Below are 13,364 nucleotides of genomic sequence, written 5' to 3'. Positions count from 1 at the left end.
TTGCTTCATCATTCTCACCCTGTTTCATCCTGCAAATGAACTGATGACTCATTTGTATTAGTCACATTACGTAAGATATTATTACGATGTGCTCAGATGACAACATAAGAAACAGAAGAGTGACTCTGCCCTGGAAAGAGACTGTGGGTAGCCTTCAAGTTACAGAACACTACTATCTGGAAGAAGTACACTAATGACATGCAGAGATTTGGTGTCACTGAGTTCCTTGATCCCTTTCCTATTACCTCTGATGGTCCTTCTTTATGGCTGAAAACTATGCCAACTGACAATTACATTCTGAATTGCTGCCTTCTAAAGTGAAAACTGAACAGGCTTTATGCCATCTATAAAACACCCTATGCAGTCCACTTTGTGAAATGACCCTTGCTTATGCAAGGTCAGGTGCCTAAGGTGCTATTTGATCACATCAGTCATGCTGTGCAAGACATCCACCAACAAGTGGAGAAGAGACAGCATTGCAATTTTACCAATTGTTAACCATTAATAGAGAGTTCGCTTGATTGGAGTGAGACTCCTTCATTATACATAACCATTACAGTTTATAGAGGGGTTTTTAAGTTCCATCCTTCGACTTGATTTCTCTGACGATATAATACAAATAAGAACCTGACTGCTCCATGACTGTCACCTTCTTCCCCAACCATCTCCCTGGCCTGACCTTGACCTATAGATACACTTTAGCATTTAGTGATAATGTGGTTTGTGGTAGCAGTAACCGCAAAACAGGATCTTTCCAGTGGCTTCAAGCCAGAGCGTTACTCAGTAGCTAATGGTTGGAATGGAATGATAACAGATATGGGTGAAAAAATCTGAGATTTTGCTTTTCTGTTAGTTTGAAATAAGAAGAAAAATCTACACTAGAAGGATCTTTGATCTTGCAAAGTGTCTTTGATTCTGCAAAGTATTCCTTTGAGAAATTACAGTAGTACATGTCCATGGGTCTGACATCCATTAATGTCTCAGTTGTGTAAATATGAAAAACATTTTACCTAGAAAAAAACCTATCATATGTTCTTATTTTTCTTTTTCCCAACACCATTTCATGACAAGTGAGGAGTTAAATTTAGCTTTAGGAACAATAATCTATTGCAGTAAATTACAATAAATTATTGCAGTCATTACAGAAAAAATCAAGAACAAATCTGACCAAGAACAGCCTATATTCTAGCAAGCAAATAAACCAAATATGTACTCAGTTATCACTGAAATATACCCTACACTCTGCATAATACCTTGCATAATTTCTCAGGTAGGAAATGTCATAAGGTGCTGCTACATTTTTTAACCATGTAAGCATTTTTTGCCGATATGGTACTGCAGCCTGAACACTTTTGGTAAGCTTTTGGTGTGTGAATGAAGTAATCTCATTTCCAAAGATAAATTTATGATCTGTTCATCATTCTTTAATAAACATATTTTCATCACTCCAGAGTTAGCATACAGATGATTCCAGTCCTAGGCCTCAGTTAATCAAATTAAGTCCATCACTGTTTTAATACACTGAAATCATTGGTGACAAAACTTTAGACAAATGCTTATCATGATTGTCTCCATTCTCATGGTCCTGCAAATGTTACTTTTCTGCAAATGTTACTTTTCTTAAACTACTCTTATCCTTTGTAAGGAAAAACAAAATGCTCAATCCAGTCTGTGATGGTGTCTTCCTTTCACAGATCTGCCCAGTCTGAAGCTGCTCACTTTATGACTGGTCCACTAACTCAAAACAAGATTAATTCCCCTTAGTGATATATAACTACATGAATTTTTAACTGTAAAATATTTTGAATTTATTTTCTAAGTATTGACATAATGATAAAAAGTTAAATTACCTCCAGGACATGAGAAAAGACTTTGATTAAATATTTTTGAAGGATTTTTATATGCTGTAAAAGTTGTTCTTAGGCATTTTCTTTACCCATTATGCAAATATGTCAACTCATTAATAATTCAAAATAGGCAATACATTAATAATTAGGATCCCCCATTACAAATCTGACCTTTAATTGAATTCTATAGAAAGAGACTGTGAAAAATGAGCCTCTTGATTTATGCTAAGAATAAAGGTTAAAAAGCGTTTTCCTAGTAGGTCTAATTTTTATCATTATTGCCTAAGCAGAAACATTGAGATAAGAAATTTTTTTCCGAGTTCAAACAGTGTTTTGTGGAAAAGCTACTTCCAAGAAAAAATAAATGAAAATATGTTCATTTACGCATGGTTTAGTAGAATGCATCACTGAACAAGTGATATAGCAATCACAGGTACTTCAGAGATTTGAAGAAAGTCAACCCTTTTCCTTCATTTCTCTTTGCCAAATGAACCCTGGACTTCATGATTACATAATTCTTCAAACTTCATAAATTTTTCTTCATAATTCTTCTTGTTAACTTCATCATAATATTTAAAGGTAAAAGCATTAACTGACTATACAAAAGAATGATTGCTTTCAGGTACAGAAAAACTGACAAACTGCTACAGACTCTTGCAGTGTTGCAAGGATACTGCTGCTGTAATTATTTGGCCTTCTGTTCTTACTGCTTCCCAGAAAAGTTGTGTCTGCACAACTTTTTACAAGCAATTACAACTTTGTAGACAGATTTATTTCTTGTAAATCTTAAGCAAAAGCTTAATTATGATTAGAATACTCTTAAAGAAATGGAAGGGGAAAGAGGAAAATGCCAATGAATGCAACAGAGAATGAGTAAGATGAGGATTCCCCCAAAAGGACTGGACAAACATTTTATTTGTTCAAAAGCTTGGGAAAAAAACTGTTATGTGTCCTGTTGCAAAGTACATCAAGACTAAATGCATATAGAGGGGTGTTGCATGAAAGCCATAGTAACCTAATGAAAGTTTGGACTTTTTATTTCATTTCATAAAGATCTAAAGTCTAAAAGAAATCTTGAATGTCCCAGCAGAAAAGGTTACATTTTGGCTGGTAAATCAAGAGTACCATTTGGTGCTGTAGTGCACAGCAGAATCAATTATTGCTATGTAGGCTACCACATTGGTGCAATGCTCTTTAAAAAGTGATAACTTTGAGAAACTAGAAATGTATCAAATTAATAGATATCATCCACTTGAACAATTAAAGCAGCTTTGTCACAGACATATGCTTTGAAGATAATTTAAAGATCACAGCCCCTCTACTCCTAAAAGGGATAAGAATATCACGGCTAACTAAATCCTTGTTCATACTCATTTCTGTCATATTCATTTTTCCAAGTCACCAATATGGTTATACAACAAACTACCCCAGCCACAGCCATGCTTAACAGCAGCTCCACAGGCACTTTGTCAGTCCCCTGTATAAAGTGTGAAGGAGTTGCATGTATCTGCATTTTCATATCTGCAAGTAGAAATTCAAAACTACCAGTTTCACCCAAAAGTACTCACATGCTACAAGAACATTAATACAACTACAATTTATCAGCTCCCAGAAAAAAAAACCAATAAAAAGTAAGCAGTTTTGTGTCCAAAAGGGCTAACACTTCTGAGTTCGCCTGCAGCAAAACACTGCTGTGAGGTCTAATGCTCTGCTTAGCAGTCTGAAGGGCTGCTAAGTTCATTCTTGCAGTAAAATATGTTATACGGACTTAAACTGTCCATTGCCTAAAAGGCACTACAGCCAGGAGAGTTTCAATTATGGTGAAATTGAACTACAACTAATGTTATGAAAGGGACCAGCAGCTCTCTCATTAAAGGGCACAGCATGACACTTCCTACAGAGGATTTAACAACATCACACTCCCAACTGTACCAGAAGAGCTGGAACAAAAATTGGATACGCAACACCCAGGCTGAGCAGCCTGGTCTTAGCACACACTGCAGCTTAGCCTGGTCTGGGTTCAACAGTCTTTGTATGGCTGGAGAATGAGGAGGACTCTGCTCCTTAAGCCATGTGTGCTCATACCACCTTCTTAACAAACACAGGGTTCGGGATAAAGTTTATAGGTGATTCTTGTTCATAACTCAGTCTGGAGTGTTCAACTTTACAGTGAAAGACCAGCTAAGATGCCTAAGAGCCCGACCCCACATCATGCTCATCCCTTCAGCAGCCAAGTTCTGCCAGTTTCTCTCAGGTAATTAGCAATAAGCACTTCAGCAAAAATTACAAATTTTTCTTAGGACTACCTTTCATTCTTCACAAGTTCAAATAAACTGCAAAAAGGCTCCATTCCAGCCTACAAACTGTGTGCATCCAAAAGTATGTTGCCAATTACTAGCAATATTGCTAAAGCTTTATATCTGCTACTGTGGGTATATAGAGTCACGTGCACATGATATTTTAGAGGGTGAACTCCTGAAATGGTAGCATGACTTGGAACATACCTCTGCATTCCAGGACATCAGACTGAGAATGTGTTCTACTGTAGCAAAACTTATTCTTACTTTTTTACATCTCTACCACCATTTCAGTTACAGGAAAACTACAGTGAAGACTGCTCCCCACAAGTGCAACAAGTTCTTCATGATGTCAGGGGAAAGACAGTATTAGAGTAATTGATTTCTTTCATAGATTGGAAGAGTGTTTTCAATATGTTTTGATTTTTCTCCAGCGATTCCCCCTTTCTATTTGATTGTACCTGTACTAGATACAACTGGCAGACACCATTTAAAAGGAAAAGGGGAGGAGGGAAGGGGGGTAATTGTCATTATTCTGCTCTCTTGCCATCTGTTCCACCTATGGAAGAAAAAAACTTTTATTTCATTATCAAAAAGGTTGCAGAAGTGCAATTGATTTTGTTAAGAAGCAAAGACTCATTATCGTTCCAAAGGCTGGAATTGTGCTCATTCCCCTGGACTCTCTAGATAACAAAGAAATAAAATTTAACCCAGCAATTCCTCCACAGAAAATTTACTTGTAACTAAAGATCATCCTTTAGAAAGACTTCAAACTGAGTTAAATTCCTTACCCAATGAAGAATTTTCTATGACTCATGGAAACTTCCCCCATTACTCAATTATTGTCATTGTTTAAAATAACCTTTTTTTTTTCCCCAGACTGAGAAATATCTGTACATATATTTCTTTATGGAGCTAGATATAATTATCTTATAAAGTATTTGTTCATATTTTTCAAATGATAAATGGGAAATTAAGTATATCATCAAAATTACAAAAGCAATATGGAAAAATGAAGTGATGAAAATCCCCTCAAACTACGTATATTGGTTCCTTATACTAAAATACAAAACACAATTTTTAGTAGTATTACCTAACCAATTATTCACACATTACTGCCTGCATTATAGAAAAGTGGTTCTTCTGCAAAAACTTGCACTAAAAAGGGTTGGAAATATTTACATATTTTGCATTAAAGTGTAAAATTGTCCCCCAAGATATTTGGTGAAATAAGCCAATAGGTCTTTGTGCCACAAACAGAAGACACTTAAAATTATTTGTTCCTGTGAAAAGCGATGTCAGCGGTGTTAGTCTTTTAAGCAGAACAATTTTTGCTGCATACATTAACAGTCCCGGACTTCCTCCTCTGTTTAAAAATACCATATTTGAAATTTCAGGACTGCAAGCAAGCACAGGACTGTGCCCATGGTCTGCAGAGAAGGGAAGGACAGAAGCAGGGAGGGCAGGAGAGGTGGCTGGACAGATGGGAGGTATTAAATTCTCAACTTTATAGTAATTCTCATGGCAGGGAGCTGAAACGTGTGGAGCAGACCCTGCATGTGGGCAGCAGATGCATGTGAGCTGGCACCTCCTTAGTTGAGATGGTGAGGTGTTCCCAGCTGCTGCTGTGTGCTGCTGAAGCCTCAGGCCTGCAACACTCAAGCAATCTCTGGTCATAACACTGCACGTCTCACCAGCAGCGTGGGAATTGTAACCATGGCCAGCTGGGAGCTTCTAGATCTTTTTGTTAGATGGGTGATGTTATAGCATATGTACTGAAAGGGATAGCTCTTCATGTTGCAGAGAGCTGTGAAGTTGTATGTTAGGAAATCTAATAAAACCATAGATAATGATCTGAAAATCACATCTCAAGAAACCCCTGTAAAATCCTGCATATTGGAATTTCAACAAAATTCAGCAGCTCCCAGAAATTTTAAAAAGAGACACAACATAGATAATTATCTGGCTTTTCACTAACTTAAAAAAATAAAAACAACGGACCATGCCTACAGAGAAAGATTTAAATGCTTCAGCTCTAAGTGACACTAGCTCAGGCAAAAGCTGGAGAAAAAAAAGTCATAGAGCTCCCAGAGAGGGATGTTACTCACCTTTTCATCCCTTCCTATGAATTGGGAACATTCTGGAGATGTTTCTTCAGAATTTTGCTTGCTTTGGCACCTGTTCCCTTTATTTTAATGTCTTTAGCCATGCTGTAAAATGCCATCACTCACATATTCACATTAGCTCTCAGAGAAAATCTAACAGCCCTGTTTGTTCAGTGTCCCAGAACAACATCTCTGTTGCTCGGCACCAGCATTCTAGAATGTTCAACACCAGCATTCCAGAACCAGCAACAGCCTTTTAAAATATCTCACTTCCTCCAGGTCCATGGTTACTCTTCAATTTCTGAAGCTATACTCTTCCACAGGTAACACATCCCACATTTTTGAGTAATGCAGCCATTTGCAAGGTGCATGTATATTTTTAATGGCTTGTGGCAAAGGAGGCAGGAACTGCTGTGGCTCCTGGCAAAACTAACATGGATATTTCTCCTATTTCCTCCCCACTGCCTTCCACAACACATGCCACCCTTTCAGTTACCAGAGGTGTCTCCAGCCACCACAATGGGCACAGACTGGACTGGCTGGATAACACTAGGGAAACTGTCCTGTCCACTGTGAAAGCAGCAGGCCCTGCAGATTTTTCCCATTCACTGACTATGGATACCAATACACTTCCAGTGGGGGGGAAAGCTATATTCATATAGCACACTCTGGGGAATCTTCATAAACCAAAAGCCATGTTTACATAGCACCAAACACCAGGTAAGGCTGCCTCTATTTCCTCAGCAAACAAAAATGTGACAGAAGCCACACAACATGCAAGCAAGGAATTACCTTGAGAGCTTATACCTCTTTGCACAGACAGTGCCATACAACCCATGCATAGAGGTGACAAAAATATCTGGAATTTATTACTAAACAATCCAACTTAAGATACTAATGCACTTCAGCTTTTTATAACTCACCAGCAAGGAGCTAGCCCTGCTTCTGCAACACTTGTGACAGAAAACTCCTTGGCAGTTCTTAAAGGACCTATATGTTCGTAATAAAACATAATTCATAACTGCAGTGCTCTGACCTACCTTGAGGCTGTTTTTCAGGACCAGGTCATTTGTGACTACATGAGTTTGCCCTGGCTATCTGTTAGTGCTGTGCATGATTCTCAGTCTTTTTAAAGACATTATTATCAATCTTTTAACCAAGAAGAAATTTTGTGGGAGGAGGACATCTAGTGATGTGATCTATATTTACATGCTTAGCTGTTTCCATGCACAGCTGAACTAGTGAATTACAGAGGACATGAAGAGCTTTAAAAGTGTGCAGGTATGCAGCTGACTTCACTAGAAAATAGTAGACCTGGGGATCTGATAGAGCAGGATTCAAAACAACGGCTCTGATTTGCCCACATAATATTTAAATCAACCTTTTCCAAATTTAAAGTTGCAAAGACTTAGTGATAATTGCCACGTATCTCACCTACAATGATGCCACCTCCAAAGCTGGATTTATACCGGCTGTAGTCACCACCTACACAATTCATGCAGAATGACCATTAAAATCATGATACACTCAGTGGCAAAAGTTTCCCACTGAAATACACAGATGCTCAGCATAGCAGCAGCTCTGAAATATAGTGATAGCTCTCTTTTTAAATTCTTTTTTTAAATAGAGGGGGTTTTTAATTCTCCTGAAAGCAAGAATTATTACATCTGAAACTGATAAAAATCAGGGTAGTTACATTGTAACTCACCTGAATTAAGGTTTTTTCAGTGAAACACTGGAAATTCAACTAAAGACAAACAAATATAGTAACAATTATAATAATCATTGTTAGCACATGCTTTTGAACTGAATATTACTTGGAGAAAAAATAATATATACCACCAACATAAAACAAATATCAGCATTAAAGTCATGTCAAAATATTAACATCTGCATTTAAACCATTTCCAGCATGATAACAAAATATCCCCTTCATATTTTTCAGAATAAAACCAAGGAATTATGGTAAAATATTAAAATAAATAAGGAAAAGAGTCAGTTAAGCATTTACAAGAAAAACAAATGTTATCAAAATGCTTATTATGTATGTCTACAAAGACATACATTTGCTTTTATATATTTGTTATTTTGTAATTTAGGGGCTAAAATTAGCTGCATGAGTAAATCTATAACAGCATCCTGAACATGCCCAGTTATTGATTGTACTATAAGTATGAATAGCATGCCCCATAAAATCGACTTCCATGCCTGATATAGAAGGATTCTCTTCAAAAGACATTGCAAAGAAAGCACTTGCACTGTGATGGAAACAAGAGTTGTTCATTGAGATTTCTCCCTTCAGTGTGATATATAACAAAAGAAACACCCACAGCCAAGATAGCTTCTGATTTGTATGTGTATGCAGGGGACAATGCTTCCACAATTCCTATTACTAGCATTACAGAAAAAAAAAAAAAAAAAAGACAAAAAATATAATCACCATATTTAGGAAACAGCTCCTGGAAAAACCTCAATATAGCAGAAATACCAGAACATTTGGGCAGCTGTGCTGCACTGCATATTTCTACTAGCAAACATCTCTCTAAGCCTGGGCGACCAGCCACCACGCTCTTGGCCACTACACCGTTTTTGTAAGGCAGATACATTCTCAGGATCTCGCGCAAATTCACTCAGGAAGCTCATGACTGAATAAGAAATAATGAGATCTTACCGCGACTGGCCAGCCCCTTTTTGGCAAGGTGGACTTCTGCACACCTTCAGTTTGGTGGAAAAAAACCTGCTAATAGCTTACAGCTCTTTGCTAACTATTTGAACTAAGCTGATAACTGCAGTTATGTTTGGGTGCTATAGGCAAATGCCAGCATAAGTAAATCTCAAAGTCATGGGGCACATCCAGAACGATTAAAGCATTTTAAAATCACATTAAGTAATCGTATTCCTGACTTCAGACTGAAACACAATAATTTCTACTACAACAAAACCAAACTCAAAATGGACTATTTCTGAGAATAGCTTATATTGGCAAGTCATACAGAGTATGAACATTATAGACTTAGATATCCATAGATAATATCAGAAGTAAAAAAAAAAGTGATATCAAGCCAAGAAATGACTTATTATTTACTTTGATAGTTAAATGATTATCGCTATAGCCACAGACATACATAGAAGACAGTTCTCAGTATTTCAGTACCAACTTAACAGTTGAGATAAGCAGGACATGTGTGTGTGCTGCTTCAGTCTTCATAAGCATCAGAAGCTGGTGGAATATTCCTCGTGTGTTTTTCAAACCCTCTTAGAAAATCTGTGTAGTAACCACAGTACTGAAACTACTACGGGTTTTGTGCAAATAACTCTATATTGCCTGATGCAGCTGTGAAAAGCTTCATTAACCATCAAACTACAAAAAAACAAAAACAAAACCAACATTATTCATTTCAAACTTTTGCCTTGCTTCCTCTATTTCAATTATCCACACACGTTATACACCTTTCTTTGAGGCTCTGAACATGCTGACCCAGAACTAGGAACAGAAGATTTGCGGGAAGGAAAGCCCTAATGGGGCTGAGCTGGTTAGATTGCACAAGGGTAGGACACAGAAGAGCACAAAACTGATGTCAGTGATGACAGTATGATAGGATTAATGACTGAATTTGTGAACTACTATGTTGCATACATTTACCATGATGAAAAACAAATCAGGTTTTCAATGAGAAGATCTGGAAATGTGAAAACTTCAGAGGTTTTGGGCAATATAGTGAATAAGTACAAAGTAGTTTGGTTTTTTGACATATTCAATTTTTTTACTGCTTTTAATTATTGTCTTCATATTCAGAATATTTTCTATTTCAGCTAATAGCAAAATTTTAACGGGAACAGAAATATTTGTTACACCTTATTCCAAGTCATACACTGAAAGAACTAGGAAATATATCTTCAGTAGAAATAAAGTCAGATAAAAGGAAAGCCTTCTTTTACCCCATTGCAGAGCCCAAAGCAAGGGTTTTTCTCAATTTATACTACCGGCATTTATTAGCCTGAAGACTGTCTGAACACATCTTTAAGGAAACCAACTGAATTCTGTACTATTGCCTATTGTTGCATTTCCTCAACAATTAATACAGGTATAGTAAGCGTATGACTGTTTTATATACAGAGAAAATTACCCTAAATTTACTCTAAAAGACTATAATTCTTTCATTTTAGCCAATATAGTCCACTGAAGTTGGCAGCAGCAGGAATACTGAGCAACTTTTTAAGGAAACGTAATGCTGGGTGCCCTTCAGTCTTATTACCATAAATTATTCTTAAACTCCACTGATTATTGAAATAAAAATTCCATTTCCCTTACACATTGACAATTTCTTTCAGGAAGAGGGGAAATTTCTTTGTTGTGCAGAAAAATTTCATTCCAAAGTTTTTTAAATAAAATTGGCATTGACATTGCTGTGGTTATTACAGTCAAGCTTCTGATTTTTAATATTTTCATCCTGACAGATTTATTTCTTCTCAAATAAATAAAAAAAATCCTTCTTAGTATAAAAATATATCGCTTCCTTATATTTTCTGATTCTGAAAATTACCAGGTGCCAAGCTGTGAACATAAGGAAATTGAAGACCCTTGAGGGTGACCTTAAGAACCACCACGGTAGGGAATTGTGATATAGTGGTTTAGGCAATTTCATTGCAGCTGCTCGGCACTAGAAAAATGAGAAATGGGTTTTCTATTACTAAATATAATGAATTCCCTTTCTGTCCTGTCACAAATTGTCAAACTTCATTAATGAGAAGAAAGATGCGGTGCATACATATATAAAGGGTAATATGAATATACATATTTAAAATGCTAAATGAAAATGCAAAAGGAGAAATGCTGCATATTGCTACAGCAGGATTCTTTCTCTGCATCAGATACTTTGTGGTTGTTTCTAAATAAGTTATTTCAAAATTAGCCAACATAGCACTGTAATGCAACTTCTACATCTTCAAAGAAATTTCCTATTATTTGCAGAAAATGGGTATATGGTCTTCAGGTGCATAGATGCAGATCAGTGGATATATTTCAGAATAATATTCAAAACACATTTAACTTTAAAGCCGTGGGTATCCAATGGAACAAGGCAACTGCTTTTAGTTAGAATTAGGTTAAATATCTTGCTGAGTCAGGGAATAAAATACATCATCATTTAATACCAAATTGACTTGTACTTTTGTCTTTGCAATTACATTAAATTCAGCGTGTCTTAGCTTGATTTTGAGGGCAAAAAATGCTGTCTTTTATTCTTTTATGCAACATATGAAAAACTGTACTGTCAATAAGAAATGCTCAGATTTCAGTTGATAATCAATTTAAAATACTTATAAATGTAATTTAAGTTATGACAAAAAAAAAACACCTGCAGGAATCCACCTCATGCAAATCTCAATTTATCCCCAGTCTTATGCCTAGACTTTTGCTAGTTAGACAATTCTAAGGACGTAGATGACTGAAATCATCCATTCGCTACATCTGCAAATTCCATATAGCTCTATTAACCCAGCAGATACTCTGAGGTACAGTATGACCTTACACATATCTTACAGGCAGGATGAGACCCCCAAGGTCTTTTTCTGGCACAAGACCCAACTTAAATTTCTTAATTCTCTGAGCACAAATTATAGCTAAACTTTCCAGAATGTAGAAGTAGCATTTATATCAAAACTTCTGCAACTACAGAAATTATGAGTCACACACTTCTACAGCAAGTAAAACACAATGGATTTCTCCTGTACAAAATTGCACAAAAATGGGATGAAGTCTTTGAGCAACCTCAATACATCCAATGTCATAAAATGCTTCATAGTAATTCAAAATATCCTTCTGTTAGGAAAACTGAAACTGCAATCTCTGACCAGAGGCAGCAGAGAAGTCTGACCATCTGGAAAAGAGTTTATTCTTTACTAGGGTAGACCAATATAGCTCATTTGCAGTATGTGCTCAGAAACCCTGCAGCCCCTGGTCTTGTATCACTCGATTCTGGTCACGTCCTCTCCTCCAATAGACCCTGCTCACAAAGTACTAGCTTTTGAGGTTCACTGAAGGTACCTGAAAGTGAGGACTTTATTCTTTCTGAGCTGTTCTGCAATCACAGACTCCACAGGAGGTTGTGTCCCTGTATCTAACCTCTTTACTCACTACCCAAATCCTCCACAACATTAATTAGATTGATGCTGTATTAGAAAGGATTTTTTTTTCTTGTCTTCTCTGCAGTTGCCTCAGAAGTGTCAAAGCTACATCAAACCTGATCACTGGATGTGCACCATGGCCTCCCTCAGGGCTCCTGAAGTCCACGTCCTCAGCCTACACATCCTACCTTTCTTCCAATGGAAACCAAGGCAGAACAGACACGGCAGGGGATTGTTCAAACATACCCAGCTGTTAGCTGTGTGCAAAGTCAGCGCAGCAGTCTCCCGATTTAAACATAGCCAAAGGGCTTTTGCAAATTACTTATCCCTCAGAAATTTTGCTCTAGTACTTTTCCCTCTGTTATATGCTTAAGGCATTGCTCTGTCCCATATATGCAGGACTTACTTAGCAATCCTGTATCTGAGATACAGTCTAGAAAATCTGCTATATTTTTATGTTCTGGAAATTAAAAAAGAAATATAATATTGATATGTAGTAATAAATAGGAAATCTAAAATTCAGTTCTGCAGAAAAAGACTATTCCATCTTCCTGAAGCACGCATGAGTATGTTATCGTTTGTATACCCACACTCCACCTTATAATGCTCTTTTAAGCAAAGCAGGCTTAATTATCTAAATGAATGTGAATTATGTTAAAGTGTGTATAATGTCACATATTTGTCACACATGGCTAGCCATATCACACAAAAAAATGCAGTTACACAGGTCTGAGCATACCACCTTCCCCATAAATATAGTTTACGTCACCAGTAACTCTCCTAAACTTAACAGAATTAAAAAGTAGTGAAATTAGGATCTATTGAGGGCAAAGGATTTGTTCTTAGGGTGACCGTCCTTAGGAAACCAAAAATATCTCACTACTAATTTTTAAGAGTGGGTGCTCTTTGGTCTGTCTGATTTTCACATATTCGTGAAATTGGAATATCCCTTTAACTGAAGATACAAGCTGAGATCCTCATCTTGTGCA

Source organism: Melopsittacus undulatus, chromosome 1 (genome assembly GCF_012275295.1).
Source record: "Melopsittacus undulatus isolate bMelUnd1 chromosome 1, bMelUnd1.mat.Z, whole genome shotgun sequence".
In the NCBI taxonomy this organism is placed as follows: domain Eukaryota; kingdom Metazoa; phylum Chordata; class Aves; order Psittaciformes; family Psittaculidae; genus Melopsittacus; species Melopsittacus undulatus.
This window is presented reverse-complemented; position numbering follows the sequence as displayed.